Source organism: Budorcas taxicolor, chromosome 4 (assembly GCF_023091745.1).
Source record: "Budorcas taxicolor isolate Tak-1 chromosome 4, Takin1.1, whole genome shotgun sequence".
Classification (NCBI taxonomy): Eukaryota; Metazoa; Chordata; class Mammalia; order Artiodactyla; family Bovidae; genus Budorcas; species Budorcas taxicolor.
The window spans coordinates 3,319,614-3,337,355 of NC_068913.1; positions in this window are offsets into that span (position 1 = coordinate 3,319,614).

Consider the following 17,742-nt stretch of genomic DNA (forward strand, 5'->3'; position numbering starts at 1 on the left):
GAGAAATTGGCAGTAACACATTAATAGTAGGAGACTTTAACACTCCACTTACACCAATGGATAGTTCATCAAAACAGAAAATTAATAATGAAACACAAGTCTTAAATGATACATTAGACAAGATTGATCTCATTGATATCTTCAGGACATTCCATCCAAATGCAGAATACACCTTCTTCTCAAGTGCACACGGAACAGTCTCCAGGATATGTCCTCTGGAAGGTTCATTACACTGTCCACTAACTTGTCTCACTTTTCACCTCTAACACTGAACATATCCGTTTACCTTACCAGAAATGTTATTTTCACTAAGACACTTTACTTGAAAAGAGGATGCCTTCTCTGACACTCCATGTACCACCTGGTTAGGAAGTAGAACTGGCATCAACCAAGCAGTCCCTGGCCCATTTGTCATTTAATCAGACAGTGCTCATGCAGAAAGATCAGCTTCCTACATAGCCCATTGTTATCCCTTGTCCCAACATTCTTTTATTTTCTTGGTGATTTTCTTGTATCCATAGTTTTCTTCTCAACTTCTATTCTTGAACAGCCTTCAGTTCAGTTTAGTCTCTCAGTCGTGTCTGATTTTTGCGACCCCATGGACTGCCACAGACCAGGGTTCCCTTTCCATCACCAACTCCTGGAGTTTACTGAAACTCATGTCCATCGAATTGGTGATGCCATCCAACCATCTCACCTTCTGTCGTCCCCTTCTCCTTCCACCTTCAATCGTTACCAGCATCAGGGGCTTTTCCAATGAGTCAGTTCTTCAGAACAGGTGGCCAAAGTATTGGACTTTTAGCTTCAGCATCAGTCTTTCCAATAAATATTCATGGCTAATTTCCTTTAGGATGGGCTGGTTGGGTCTCCTTCCTGTTCAAGGAAATCTCAATAGTCTTCTCCAACACCACAGTTCAAAAGCATCAGTTCTTCGGTGCTCAGCTTTCTTTATGGTCCAACTCTCACATCCATACATGACTACTGGAAAAATCATAGCTTTGACTAGACAGACCTTTGTCAGCAAAGGTCACTGCTTTTTAATATGCTGTCTAGGTTGGTCATAGCTTTTCTCCCAAAGGGCAAGCACCTTTTAATTTCATGGCTGAAGTCACCATCTGCAGTGATTTTGGAGCCCCCCAAAACAAAGTTAGCCACTGTTTCCATTGTTTCCCCATTTATTTGCCATGAAGTGCTGAGACTGGATGCCATGATCTTCATTTTCTAAATGTTGAGTTTTAAGCCAGTTTTTTTCACTCTCTTTTTTCACTTTCATCAAGAGGCTCTTAAGTTCCTCTTTGCTTTCTGCCATATGAGTAGTGTCATCTGCATATCTGAGATTATTTGTGTTTCTCCTAGCAATCTCGATTCCAGCTTGTGCTTCATCTATCCCAGCATTTCACATGATGTACTCTGCATATAAGTTAAATAAGCAGGTGACAATATACAGCCTTGATGTATTCCTTTCTCAACTTGGAACCCATCTGTTGTTCCATATCCTGTTCCAATTGTTGCTTCTTGACCCACATACAGGTTTCTCAAGAGGCAGGTCAGGTGGGAATTAAAGAGAATTAAAGAGAAGGCAATGGCACCCCACTCCAGTATTCTTGCCTGGAAAATCCCATGGACGGAGGAGCCTGGTGGGCTGCAGTCCATGGGGTCGCGAAGAGTAGGACACGACTGAGCGACTTCACATTCACTTTTCACTTTCATGCTTTGGAGAAGGAAATGGCAACCCACTCCAGTGTTCTTGCCTGGAGAATCCCAGGGACAGGGGAGCCTGGTGGGCTGCCATCTATGGGGTCTCACATAGTTGGACACGACTGAAGCGACTTTGCAGCAGCAGCAGTAAATAATTTCCATCTCTTTAAGAATTTTCCAGTTTGTTGTGATCCACACTTTCAAAGTATTTGGTGTAGTCAAGAAAGCAGAAGTAGATGTTTGTCTGGAACTCTCTTGCTTTTTCTGTGATGTTGGCAATTTTATCTGTGCTCCCTCTGCCTTTTCTAAATCCAACTTGGACATCTGGGATTTCTTAGTTCACATACTTTTGAAGCCTAACTTGGTTAATTTGAACATTACTTTGTTAGCATGTTAGATGATTGCAATTGTGTAGTAGTTTGAACATTCTTTGCCATTGTCTTTCTTTGGGGTTGAAATGAAAACTGACCTTTGGAATGAAAACTGAATATACTTGTTGACCTAAATATTCAACATCTCCAGCTTTCAGAATTCATTAGGCTGTATTTCACAAACTCATTTCCTTAGCCACTCTCTGGATCTTATTATTCTATTCTGTTCCACCTCTTTGATCTTAAATTCCTAAGGATTTCAGTGTGCTCCAGGTATTCATCAAGACACCCACTTCATTGCATCTGTTATTTTTTTTCACTTCTTCCTCCACAAATTGTTCTTTCATAAGCTGATATCCTTACTACTTCTGATGATTCATGGCATATGTCTTAAAAGCTCCAATAGCTAAATGTTTATGGAGAAACTGTAATAAAAATTCAGAGTTTGGCTACTGAAAATTCTTGAACCACCAATCTAAGTTGGTCATATTTATCTATTTATAATTTCTCTGTATTAATATCCATTCTTTTCAGTTGATAATCCCAAACATATTTGACTCAATTCCCCAACAAAGTGCAACCTTTTTCACAGTGACATAGATTGAGGAAAAAGGAGACCATTTGTTAAGAACTATTTTATCTGTATCTAGTCCTAATCATCAACTTAAAAAATGACCAGTTCTATTAATAATGTTCTTCCTTGAATCGAAAGGATATAACTTATCCTGCTGTCTGACATGAGAATTGGATCACAAGTAGTGATGGGCTGGTCTTATGGAGAACCATTGGAGCATTCTCAGCAACAGAGTAGCTTATCAGAATTATACTATGGTTTTATTTATATTTCAAAGAGATCAGTGAGCAGTATTGTATTGTTGAATGGAACTTGGTAACCATTGGAGAGGCCCCTTACTGAGAGAATCATAATTCAAAGACTAGCTAAATACTGCCAGAGAGGGGACTCTGAGGATGAGAGGTAGGACTATATTGAGATACTTTTAAGAGGTAGGGTTATAATCATTAAAATGTGATGAGTTATAGTGAGATTAAATGGAGGAAATGCTGTGTAATTATATATTGATTTATCTTTGAGATGTTAACAAGTCAATCATGGGAACAGAAATCACAGTTTCAGTATCCATTTCAAGGAATGATGCTGAGTTCCTCTGGATGTAGTAAGTTAAAGTGTTCCTTGTAGGTGTAGAGCAGTCAATCATACACATTCAACAGATAATTCTGGCTTCTTTATAGAAGATTGAGATTCATCATTGTGACACATGGCTTCATCTCATGGGTGAAAACAAGTTCACCCCAAGAATAATATCTAGAGTAAGAGAAACAGAACAGTGTAAGACAGATCCCCATAGATAGCTAACATTTCATGGTTGAAACAAGGAAAAGGATCCTATGAAGGAAACAGACACACAATGGAATTAAAATTGACAAATGCAGTTTACAAAGCTGTGAGATGAATGACTTAGATAAAAAAATGAGTTTATCTGTACAGAATCTAATTCTGGAGTAAATCAAAGAGCTTTGTTCAGGGCTATGCTTAATTCAGGTACCTATGGGATATATCAAATGAAAATGTGAAAATTCAGTTGTAGAAACATCAGGTTTAAATTAACTTATCTTAAATATCTTCATTTTGAAATAATTTGGGATTCATGAGTTACCAAAAAGCCGAGTCCTGTAAATTTGTTGGGCTTACCCAGAGGCTCAGAGATAAAGAATCCGTCTGCAATGCAGAAGCAACAGGAGATATGGGTTCGATCCTTGGATTGGGAATATCCCTTGAAGGAAGAAATTACAACTCATTCCAGTATTCTAGCCTGGAAAATTACATGGACAGAGGAGCTTGGCAGGGTACAGTCCATGGAATCACACCGAGTTGGAAATGACTCAGCAACCGAGCAAACACGCATGTAAATACTTCACCCAGTTTTCCTTAAAGTTAACATATTATACAACAAAGGTATATTTATTAAAATTTAGAACTCAAGAGTGATTTCTTTGAATATATAGATTGCTTTGTGTAGTATGCTCATTTTCATGATATTGATTCTTCCAATCAGTGATATGTTCTTCCAAGATCATGGTATGTTTCTCCATCTATTTGGGTCATTTTTTTATTTCTTTCATCAGTGTTTTATAGCTTTGTATACAGGTCTTTTGTCACTTTGAGGTGAGGTGAGGTGAGGTGAAGTCGCTCAGTCGTGTCCAACTCTTTGAGACCCAGTGAACTGTAACCTACTAGGCTTCTCCGTCCATGGGATTCTCCAGGCAAAAAATACTGGAGTGGATTGCCATTTCCTTCTCCAGGGGATCTTCCCGACCCAGGGATCGAACCCGGGTCTCCTGCATTTGAGGCTGACGCTTTAACCTCTGAGCCACCTTTAGGTAAATTTATTCTTAAGTATTCTGTTCTTTTCATTGCAATGGAGAATGGGTTTGTTTCCTTAATTTCTCTTCCTGATTTTTCATTGTTGGCATACAGAATTTCTCTGTATTAATTTCATATTCTGCAACTTTACTATATTCATTGATTAGCTCTAGTAAATTTTTGGTGGCATCTTTAGGGTTTTGTTTGCAGAAGGTCATGTCATCTGCAAACATTGAGAGTTTTATTTCTTTATTTTCAACTTGAATTCCTTTTTATTTATTTTTATTCTCTGATTTCTGTCTCTAGGACTTCCAAAATTAAGTTGAATAGCAGTGGTGAGAGTGGTTACCCTTGTTCCAGATTTTAGAGTAAATGCTTTCAATTTTTTTATTTGTTTGTTTTTTGCCATTGAGGATAATGTTTGCTGTGGGTTTGTCATATATGGCTTTCATCATTTTGAGCTATGTTTCTTCTATGCCTACTTTCTGGAGAGTTTTTCTTTTTCTTTTTCTTTTTTTTTTTATCATAAATGGGTGTTGAATTTTGTCGAAGGCTTTCTCTGCATCTATTGCAATAATCATGTGTTTTTTAATCTTTCAATTTGTTAATATGGTGTATCACATTGATTGATTTGCAAATATTGAATAATTCTTGCATCTCAGGAAAAGCCCACTTGATCATGATATATGATCTTTTAAATGTGTTGTTGGATTCTGTTTGCTAAATAATTTCACAATGTGCATGGAAATACAAAAGAAATTAATACAAAGCAAACTTGAGAAAGAATGGAACTGGAGAAATCAACCTTTCCAACTTCATACGATACTACAAAGCTACAATCATCAAGATTGTGTGGTACTGGCAAAGAAAAAAAAAGAAAGAAAAAAAAATCAGTGGAACAAAACAGAAAGTCCAGAGATAAACCCACACATTTATGGATATGCCTTTCCCACTTGATTAAAGTGGAGTCTTACAGCTTCCCCCTTTGTAGAGTTACTATTTTTATTATACATGCTCTAGACTTTGGTAAGAGTGCACTAAGCAAAGAATGTTATCCAATAATCTCACAGAATTTGTTCAGGGTTCCTTTTTTAGGTTAAAAAATGATAAAGGTGGTTTTCATTATTCTTTGATAAAGAGAATGTTCTTGAAAGTCATGGTTGGCTTTCAATTGAGTGATCCTGAGAGAAAGAAAAAAAAAAAAAAAATGTTGCTTTGTGTCAATTCCAAAAACTTGACTTTAAATATTGAGGTTAATAATGAAGAAGTCAAGCTTACTGGGGACAGTAAGATAGATTTGCTAACAAAATCTAAATAAGTTTGACTATAAAGTTGAAAGAAGGAAATCAGAGATAATGTGGCAAAGATTTAGACACTGATAGTTTCCTAAGAAGGAAATTGATGCCAGTTCCTGTTATGAGAGGAACTGCATACGGGGCGGGGTGGGAGGGGGAGCCCAACTTTCTAGGATATACACAAAATAGATGTCTTACGTGAGTTTATGTAGTATCTGGGCAGTAAGGCAGTGGGTGAAGGAAGACGAAAAATTATGTGATTCTGAAGACAACATCATAGGGTCCTGTAAATCCTAGTATGATAGACAAGAGTAAGGGACAATCTCTAAGTTTCTGAGAATGACGGTAATGTGGAATCAGCAGGCTTACAAGGATGGGAGGAGGAGGAGCGGTCCAGAACCTATTTCCTTGACAAATGAAGGTAATGATGAGCCCATAAACACCAGGCAAAAGAAGCCAGCACTGATGTTTATTCTAATATCTTAGTCATAACCCAACAAAGGACAAGAGAAGAAAATGACTAAAGAGGCAAGTGTCTCCACCCTGATATTAAGAGTCATCTCTTGAAATAAGAAGAAAACTGGGAAAGATAGCAAGAGAGACGACTGAGGAATCCTGAATTAACTAAACAGTAATTTTAAATAATTTTATTGGCAAGAGCAAAGACAGTACCAAGTGCTCATTAAAGGTGGCAGAACAGATTTTCCTCATATACTGCAGTAGGGGAGAGACTCCAGAGTAAGGTGATCTCAACTCCAAGTACAAAGGTTATTGAGAGTTTTAAAGAAAGAACAGAGAAGGAATAAAAGTTATTAGAAAGAATCTGGGGAAATGGATTGTTAGAGGGAAAGAATGGTCAGAAATTTACAGAAAAAGTTTTTGTACTACATTCGTTGGGAGTAACTATATCCTGCAGTTTGGCAAATTGGCATGTTCTTTAGCAGAGACACAGCACAGGCCTGGCAAAGTTTGGTCAATTCTCTGAGCAGTGTTTGGACAAGTGTTTTGTACTCTATAGGAGTTCAGAATTTCTAAGGAATAGTGTTTCCACAATTTTCAAGATTCAGTTTTTAGTTGTCAAGCAAGAATTAGACTTCTGAGTTTTGTGTAATTATAAAGAAATAAATAATATGCCTTTTTAATACCTGAGATTAGTTTCATACCTCAGTAGCAGTATAAAATTTAACACTATTACAAATGAGTGACATCAAAACCTCCCTACCACATAAGTGAGAGCAGAGGTGAGGACTTAGATGTGTCTGGGGAAGAGCAATTCCCACCCTCATTCCCTTGCCACCATAAGTCCTCTGTGAACAAACAGCAGGAAGAGCTGTAGACATCATGCCACACAATATGGAGAGATACAAGCACCAATTCCATTAGTAAGAAATATTTAATTTGGGAGCCAAATTGAACTTCACCAGACAAATGAAATGCAGTTCTTACATTGTAAAATTCCATCTTGTTCTCTAATAATAGGCACACTGAGAATTGCAGGTTATTCTTCATTCATAAAGTGGTTGGGAGTCACCTTGGAAGATGCTAACTATGAATCCAAAAGATAACCGGACATGAACTTGTGTTTTAAAAGTTTTAGGAACTTCCTGCGTAAACCATCCTCTTTTCATTTTTGTGCAACTAAAGCTGATTTAGCTGGTTCTAGGTAGCCATCTCTCTAACAACCAGCCCTAAACCTTGGTCTTGTTGTTTTCTCCTATACCAGTCACTCCTAACAGACACCTCACAGTTTGAAATATTACTTAATATCTGCCTTGTGCTCATAATCTGGTATTCCAGTAATTTCTGGTTCTCAGATTATTAATTCTTTACTTATTAGGATGAAAAGAAATGGCAAAATGAAGAAAAAAAATATTGAACATGAGTTATATGATATACACATATGATTTAATTAATGTATTACCTTTTTTTTTCATTCTGGTAGTAATCCAAGTCTATGCCCTGACCAATAATGCTGAAGAAGCTGAAGTTGAACAGTTCTATGAAGACCTACAAGACCTTCTTGAGTGAACACCCCAAAAGAATATCATTTTCATTATAGGGGACTGGAGTGCAAAAGTAGAAAGTTAAGAGATATCTGGAATAAAAGGTAAATTTGGCCTTGGAGTACAAAATGAAGCAGGTGAAAAGCTAACAGTGTTTTACCAAGAGAACACACTGGTCATAGCGAGAGGGTAACAGGCAGGATGGCCAGGGATTTCCAGCAGAGGGAATAGGCTGCAAGTATCAGACTTTTTTTTTTTTTTTTTTTTTTTTTAATCTCTTCCTGAAGCGGCAGGAGGAAACAAATTTTCCATGGACATGTTTCCCTTAAGCTATTGTTAATGAAACTATGTATTTGCTTTGGAATTTGCGTTTCTTCAAAATGATTCCACTTGAACTGATAATAGGTCAACAAACAAGTGTTCATATCAATTGTTTCATGGCTGGAGGATGACACACTTCATGCCATTTTATCTCAAAAATGCATATTGTTGGGAGAGGGGCCTGGTAAAATTCCATCAGCCTTGAGGTGCCTCTCTTATTTGGTTAATGGCTTTCTAACAGGCATAAAACATATTGCTAAGACTAGCAGAGAGGGAGGGCTGCCGGGGTCCTGCCTCAGTGGATCCAGGGTAATTCAAAGGGGAGACAGAGTAGGAGAGGAAAAACTTATTTATTTAAAAATATAAAAGAAATTAAGAAGAAATAGTATAGTAGGAAACTTTAGTGGAGAAAAGAGGCTGAATAACATGGTTTACATGGAGAACTAATAAAATCTCAGGACAAGAGATTTACACCATCTACGTTGGGCCATTGGCACCCGTTTGAATAGCAGAGGGTGCCCCACCTTAGGCTCCCTCTGTCATGGATCTTCGAAGTCAGGGCAAGTAAGTAGAAGTGGTGAGCCTCCCCGCTCCAAATGGGAATACAGCCTAAAAAAGAGAGGGAGGGAGAGGGAGGGAGAGGGAGAGAGAGAGAGAGAGACACGGGGGAGCCAGATTTCCAAGAAACTAGTTCGAGAGACTAATCCGAGAAACTGATCTATCCTTTATTGTTCCAAAAGCCTTTTATACTGTTTGGTTGTACATAGAGATCAATGGATAATACAAAATTATGCAGTGTCAACAGCCCTGACTCTTATCGAGACCAGGCTTTCTCTCTGCATACCTAGTTGTATAAATAAGTCTTAGGTGATTTACATCATCTTCTGGCCAGAAGGCCAATTAATATTTTACAGCCCTTTTCTGATAAGGGTAATAGTGTTGTTCTTGCCAAATCTGGTGCCACTCTCAGAAAGCACTAAATAAAATTATGTTCTTAAATAGCAAGGATAAAACATTTTATAACAAGAAAGTGGAGTACAGTGATTTATAATAAAGAGAAAATTAATTAACTCAAAAGTCTAGTATTGCTAACATCAAAACTACTATAATCCTATTTCTGCATCCCGATTACATTAATTAATATCCTCCCAGGTGCCTAAAAGATAAATGATATGGAGGCCTGGTGGCAAACATTAACTCAACAAACTCTTCACCAAACTAATTCTTAGCTCCAAAAGGCTCTATATATTTAAGATGTTTTAAGCTTCGTGCCTCTCACAGTTGGGGGCTGTAAACAATCCACAAATTGTAAAGTCAGGCAGACCGGTCAGATAAGTTAGAAAGCCATCAAAGTGGTTTAAGCAGAGACATTCTTTTTATATGCAGGAGACTGTTAACTGGAGCCCTAAGTTAATTCCTTTTAGAGGCAGAAGAGTGGAAAGCACAGTACAATAAGGCAGGGAGACTCTGGTTTTTGGGGGTAGATATTCAGGAAAACCCAGAGGGAACCCCTGAAGCCTGACTCACCTTGCCCATCAGGCCTCTCCACATGACCTTGTCACGGATGGGATCTCCCGTGCTGGCTCCTGGCAGAGGGCATTCTCCATCCCTCTTTTGCTGTCTGTGTCAGAAGCTTTCTCTGTCCTTTCTCATTTTAATAAAACTCTGTTACACAAATGCTCTTGAGTGATCAAGCCTGGTCCCTGGTCCCAAAGTTAAATCTTCTTTGGAGATCACAAATCTGACACTGTTCACTGTAAGCTATCATCTTGGGGGCTCATCCAGGATCTTCTGGACAAAGTAAGAACACTCAGAGCTCTAGTCTCTCTGTTTTCTCAGTATACACATTTTCTTCTGTACTTTGCTAACTCTAGGGTGTGCTTGTGTGTGAGAGATCAATTAAATGACACACATGTGTGAACCAAGGGCTGTGCCCTAATCTGCGGTTCCGAGGTGACCTCATATGGCTTATGGCAGAAACCCTGTCAAAAGATTATACCAACCTGCCAATGCCAAAAGACACCCAACATCCCTGTGAGGGAAGTTGCCAGAGATGGGCAAAGCATGTGGACCAAAATTTCCTCTCTCGTTCACTTTTTCCTGGTTTCTTTGACCATTCTGTAACTGCCTGGGAAAGTAGAACTACTAACCTAATCTGTCAGATCATAGACGTTCAAGACACTTGTGATCCATGATGTTACTATGTACTTTCACTTAAACCTGAAGTATGGAAGTCCCTAGTCTTTTTAGGAGCCAAAAATTACAAGAGCATGTTTCAGAGTGAGGCGGAGCTCTAGCTCCAGGAACATCTCTGAGTCTGGAAGTCACTCTTTTGGCTGCCTGCCTCAGGGATCAGCGACCTGAAAGTGAGTCTTTGTCATGACTGTGACTCCTATCTATATGGATAGAAGCATTGCTGGTTACCATGAGGTTTTCGAGGAATTGCAGGATTTGGTCAAATTGGAAGTGCAATGCGCTTCTTCCTTTGGTAGCACTAGCTCTTAGTGGACTAGAGGAGGCTCTCTGGTGGCTTTTGTCTCAACTCCCTAGACATTCCTTTCATGGAATCTCTGGAAATGAACTGGAAGGATTTGACTTAGTAGCTTGAGGACATAAATCATTTTTTCCTCATTGGCCAAGCCTTTTGTTATCACGTATACCGGCATGGTGACAGAAGGAGCAACTTGGATGTTGTTTATCCCTTTATGACTCACCATTTCTACTGCGGTCAGGACTGTACTCAGGAATGTGCATGGGCACACATAAGATGGATGCTAACCCTGTTAATACTAGCTTGGGAAATATTCTGAAAATCTGTGTTCCACTCCAGGCAACATCAGGGGAAAAGGACAAATCAAACAAAGGTTTGGGTGGTATGGAACTAAATCAGTCTGGAATGCTATCAGGTCTACCCCTGGTGCATCTCCACCCCACCTTGGTGGTAGAACTGGGAGAGACGAGTAAGATGCCTGCATTGGTAAGGGACAGACTAAGTCTGACCCGGGAAGGAAAGCTTCAGTGGAGAGTCTGTCTACACTCCCATCTAGAGCAGTGAAGGACGCTTCTGGTGGAAAAAAACATGGCTGTGGATGCTGCTTTTTTCTCTCTTATAGATGGGAGATAGCAGTTCCAGAACCACTCCTTTAAAATGTATTTGCTGAGGCAAGTTTGATCGCCAGAGTTTAAAAAGACATTCCCGATCTTCTGTGGTACTGAATGGCCACAGTATCCTTTGTAAGATGAGGAAATGTTAACTTGTTGAAATATCTCAATTGTAACTGTTTTACAACTAGACTGGTTCTGTAGGAAAAAAAGGAAATTGGCAGAAGTGACATATGTGTAGCTCTTTGTCACTCTCTGGGCAATGCCAGACTTATGTCCTAAAGATACAGATTTGTGTGTGAAACCTTCAGCTCCCTCCTGTCCTCTAACTTTGCCCCTGTATCTGGGGCTTCCAACTGAACAGGCTGAGTAAGGGCACCCTTCCATGAGGGCTTGCCTCAGTCTAGGTAGAAATTCAAAGACTTCCAATTGTGGTCGAGATTATTTAGAATATCCAAAAAGTACATGAATGGGAAAGACTAGAGATATCTTCAAGAAAATTAGAGATACCAAGGGAATATTTCATGCAAAAATGGGCTCAATAAAGGACAGAAATGGTAGGGACCTAACAGAAGCAGACAATATTAAGAAGAGGTGATAAGAATACAAAGAAGAACTGTACAAAAAAGATCTTCACGACCCAGATAATCACAATGGTGTGATCATTCACCATGAGCCAGACATCCTGGAATGTGAAGTCAAGTGGGCCTTATGATCTATGATCAAAGCCAGTGGAAGTGATGGAATTCCAGTTGAGCTATTTCAAATCCTGAAAGATGATGCTGTGAAAGTGCTGCACTCAATATGCCAGAAAATTTGGAAAACACAGTGCTGGCCACAGAACTGGAAAATGTCAGTTTTCATTCCAGTCTCAAAGAAAGGCAATGCCAAAGAATGCTCCAACTACAGCAAAATTGCACTCATCTTATAGGCTAGTAAAATAATGCATAAAATTCTCATTGCCAAGCATCAGCAATACATAAACCTTTAAATGCTAGATGTTCAAGCTGGTTTTAGAAAAGGCAGAGCAACCAGAGATCAATTTGCCAATATCTGCTGCATCGTCAAAAAAGCAAGAGAGTTCTAGAAAAAAAATCTATTTCTGCTTTATTGACTATGCCAAAGCTTTTGACTGTGTGGATCACAATAAACTGTGGAAAATTCTGAAAGACATGGGAATACCAGACCACCTTACCTGCCTCTTGAGAGACGTATATGCAGGTCAGGAAGCAACAGCTAGAACTGGACATGGAACAATAGACTGGTTCCAAATAGGAAAAGGAGTAAGTCAAGGCTGTATATTGTCACCCTGAATATTTACTTTACATGCAGAGTACATCATGAGAAACACTGGGCTGGAAGAAGCAAAAGCTGGAATCAAGATTGCTGGGAGAAATATCAATAACCTCAGATATGTAGATGACACCACCCTTATGGGAGAAAGTGAAGAAGAACTAAAAAGCCTTTTGATGAAAGTGAAAGAAGAGAGTGAAAAAGTTGGCTGAAAGCTCAACATTCAGAGAACTAAGCTCATGGCATCTGGTTCCATCACTTTATGGCAAATAGATGGGGAAACAGTGGAATCAGTGGCTGACTTTATTTTTCTTGGCTCCAAAATCACTGCAGATTGTGATTGCAGCTGTGGCATTAAAAGACACTTACTCCTTGGAAGAAAGTTATGACCAACCTAGATAGCATATTGAAAAGCAGAGACATTACTTGGCCAACAAAGGTCCCTCTAGTCAAGGCTATGGTTTTTCCAGTGGTCATGTATGGATGTAAGAGCTGGACTGTGAAGGAAGCTGAGTGCCAAAGAATTGATGCTTGGAAAGGTGGTGTTGGAGAAGACCCTTGAGAGTCCCTTGGACTGCAACGAGATCCAACCTGTCCATCCTAAAGGAGACCAGTCCTTGTTGTTCATTGGAAGGACTGATGTCGAAGCTGAAACTCCAATATTTTGGCCACCTGATGGGAAGAGCTGACTCATTTGAAAAGACCATGATGCTGGGAAAGATTGAGGGCAGGAGGAGAAGGGGACGACAGAGGATGAGATGGTTGGATGGCATCACCAACTCGATAGACATGGGTTTGTGTAGATTCTGGGAGTTGATGATGGACAGGGAGATCTGGCATGCTGCGGTTCTTGGGGTCGCAAAGAGTGGACACAACTGAGTGACTGAACTGGATTGAACTGAACTCAAAAAGTATGTAGAAGCCTTTATAAGACTAACTTTACTTTATGAGCTTACTTGGTGTGATGTAATGTATGTCTTAGGACAGACACTGACTCCTGACTCGAGAACTCATTTTGGGGGAAGATACTACTTTTGGAGATGAATGGCTTGAACGTGAGACAAAGGGAAAGAGGGAACATGAAATAGCCATCCTCCCTACTGGGAGCCAAATGGTTCCTATAACAGAGCCACTTTGCCAGCTGTACTCTTGTAGGACTCAAGGGAGCATATGCTAAGAGTTTAAAACTCTGCCAAATTGGCAAACATAGAACAGGAAGAGAAGTAAGCTCCTGGTAAATTCCTAGATAGACTATGGGAGACTCTCAACAAGTTTACTGATATTGATCTTGAAAGTTCAAAAGGAGGAATGATCAAAAAGATAGATTTCTCACTTAGTAAGCTCCAGATATATGCCATAAGTTATGAAAACAGGCGTTTGGACCAAATCAGTCTTTGAAAAACTGTTGCAACTGTCTCAGGTGATATGTTAAGGTAGAGAATATGAGGAGGAAAATAAGAAAAAGAAGAACCAGACCAAAGACTGAAGCCCCAACAATGGTTGTTAGACATGCTCTGAAACAGCCTGAGGAAAACTGCCCAGAGGAACCCAGATGAAAAGGGATGGACTTCTTATTACTGTGGAAAGGAGGAGGAGCGTCTCAAGTGGAATTGCTCTCAGGCATCTAAGCTGCCGCCCCTGACTCCATGTTTGGACTGCAAAGGACCATACTGGAGAAGAGACTGCCCTCCATGGTGCAGGCCCCTCGGGGTTGTACTCTCAAGACAATCAGGACTGAAGGTGCCCAAGGGTCCCCACATAAGTCCCCATCCTATTTACACCTGAGGAACCCCGGGTATTAATAATGGTGGAGGACCAATCAGCCAAATTTCTTTTGGACACTGGGACAACTTTCTCCGTGCTCACTGAGGCCCTGATCCACTGTCCTCCTGATCCACTATGGTAATGAGGCTTTCTGGATGAGCCAAATGCTATTATGGCAGTCATCTTTTAAGTGGCAACTGGGACTCTGTGCTGTTTCTAATCATGCCAGAGTCTCCCTCACCCCTTCTGGGGAGAGATATACTGAACAAGGTCCAGACCTCTGTTTTCATGAATATGGAACCAGCTCTTTTTAATGGAACAAACTGTAAATCCTGGAGTGTGGACTGATAAAAAAAAATTGTGGGTCGAGCACAAAAAGCTATTCCTATAGTTGTCAAGCTCAAAGACCCACACTTATTTTCACATCAAAAGCAGTATCCACTAAAGTCCAAGGTTGATGAATGGGCAAAATTTTACTGAACTGATTTCTCATGATGTAAGTGGCATCTTAAACTCTAAAGTTCAGAGCAACAATGTTCCACCTTTAAAGCTCGAGGAATAAAGCTGTTCCTGGAGACCCCAATCTTCAAGAAAAGTTGAAAAGGCTAATGACATTTTAAGAGACATCTGTGTAGTTTAATTGAAACACAAGATAGTTTAAAGTTTAACTCATAACTTTAATGAGGTCTTGAATTGCCTCTAAAAAGAAAGGACTGTCCTTATGGCAGGCTGTTTTTGTGCACAGATATTGTCATAGATTCTAACGCCTTAGAGTCAACTATGTGACTCAGCTTTCAGCTTTTCAACAGACATTATGAGAACTCTGGGAAGCGATCCCTAGCCAGCCTCCACAATCGGTCTAATTGCCCTCCCCTTCTCATCAATTAAAGGTTTAACAGGGTGGGTTTCTCCACTTCAAGGAAAGGACTTTCTTCAACCTTGAGAATACCTTCACCAACAACAATCATATGTGACACCTCTTCTTGATCTGATAACATCTAACAATCCTAAGAGGAACTGATATAAATATGGACATAATGTGACTTTTAGATTTGATTATGTTTTAACTTGTTTTATGACTATTTTGCCTTACATCTGTAACTGTAACTGTATTATTTCCAATTGTCTGAAGACTTTTAAATTACAAATGGTTGTCCAGGCTCCTACAATTGCCAGAATCTCCTCCATCTATTACTTGGGGCCCCTGGATCGAGACTTTAAATATGAGGAGAATATGTTGCCTCAACAATTTAGGGACCACACCCCTCAGTGAAAACAATGCCCCTTTCCCTTAGTGACGTAATTTTCCTAAAAGAAAAGAGAGGAATGAGAGGATAACAGCCAGGAAGGGCAGAGGTCTCCAAAGGGAAGAAATAGACTGCAAGTATCAGACATTTTTTATCTCTTCCTTAAGTGCCAGGAAGAAACAGACTCTTCATGGAAATGTTTTTCTTAAGCTATGCTAATGAAGCTATATATTTGCTTTGGAATTTGCCTTTTTTCAAAATGATTCCATCTAAGACTAACTTTTTTCCTTTTCTCAAACCTTACGCTGATAATAGCTCAACAAACCAGTATTCATATCAATTGTTTCATGGCTGCGGGATGACACAACTCGTGTCATTCCATTCCAAAATGCATATTGTGGGAGAAAGGCCTGGTGAAACTCCATCAGCCTTGAGGGTCTATCTTATTTAATTAATAGCTTGCTTTATAACAAACATAAAACAGAGTGCTAAAACTAGTGGGGGAGGGGAGGGCATTCTCCATCCCCCTTCTGCTGTCTGTGTCAGAAGCTTTCTCTGTCCTTTCTCACTTTAATAAAACTCTGCCACACAAAAGCTTTTGAGTGATCAAGCCTTGTCCCTGGTCCCAAACCTAAACCTTCTACTTTGTAGATCATGAATCCAACACTGCTCACTGTGAGCTATCAATAGCAAACACACTTTCCAACAGCACAAGAGAAGACTCTATACATGGACATCACTAGATGGTCAACACTGAAATCAGACTGATTTCAATCTTTGCAGTCAAAGATGGACAAGCTCTATACAGTCAGCAAAAACAAGACCTGGACCTGATTTTGGCTCAGATCATGAACTCCTTATTGACAAATTCAAACTTAAATTGAATAAACTAGGGAAAACCACTAAACCATTGAGATATGACCTAAATCAAATCCCTTGCAATTATACATTGGAAATGACAAATAGATTCAAGGGATTAGATCTGATAGAGTGCTTGAAGAACTATGGATGAGGTTCATGACATTGTACAAGAGGCAGTGAACAAGAACATCCCCAAGAAAAAGACATACAAAAAGGTAAAATAGTTGTCTGAAGCGGTCTTACAAATAGCTGTGGAAAGAAGAGACACTAAAGGCAAAGGAGAAAAGGAAAGACATGCTCATTTAAATGCAGAGTTTAAAAGAAAAGCAAGGAAAGATAAGAAAGCCTTCCTCAGTGATCACTGCAAAGAAATAGAGGAAAATAATAGAATGGGAAAGACTTCAAGAAAATTAGAGATACCAAGGGGATATTTCAGGCAAAGATGGGCACAATAAAGGACAGAAATGATATGGACCTAATAGAAGCAGAAGATATTAAGAAGAGGTGGTAAAATACACAGAAGAACTATAAAAAAAAAAAAAAAAGATTTTCATGACCTAGATAGCCATGATTGTGTGATCACTCACCTAGAGCCAGACATCCTGGAAAGCAAAGTCAACTGGATGTTAGGAATCATCACTTCAAACAGAGCTAGTGGAAGTAATGGAATTTCAGTAGAGCTATTTCAAATTCTAGAAGATGATGCCTTGAAACTTGTGCACTCATTATGCCAGAAAATTTAGAAAACTCAGCAGTGTCCACAGGACTAGAAAAGGTCAGTTTTCATTTCAATCCCAAAGAAAGGCAATGCCAAAAAATGTTCAAACTACTGCACAATTGAACTCATCTTACAAGCTAGCAAAATAATGCTTAAAATTCTCCAATCCTGAGTTCAACAGTGTGTGAACCATGAATTTCCAGATGTTCAAACTGGCTTTAGAAAAAGCAGAGGAACCAGAGATTAAATTGCCAACATCCCTTGGATCACTGAAAAAGCAAGTGAGCTCCAGAAAAACATCTACTTCTGCTTTATTGACTATGTGACTATGCCAAAACCTTTGCCTGTGTGGATCACGACAAGCTGTGGAATATTTTTCAACAAATGGGAATACCAGACCACCTTACCTGCCTCCTGAAAAATCTGTATGCAGTTCAAGAAGCAGCAGTTAAAACTGGACATGAAACAATACACTGGTTCCAAATAGGAAAAAGAGTACGCCAAGGCTGTATATTGTCACCCTGCTTATTTAACTTAAATGCAGAGTATCTCATGTGGAATACCAGCCTGGATGAAGCACAAGCTAGAATCAATATTGTTTGGAGAAATATCAATAACCTCAGATATGCAGATTACAGCAGCCAGAAAGTAAAGAGGAACTAAAAAGCCTCTTGATGAAAGTGAAA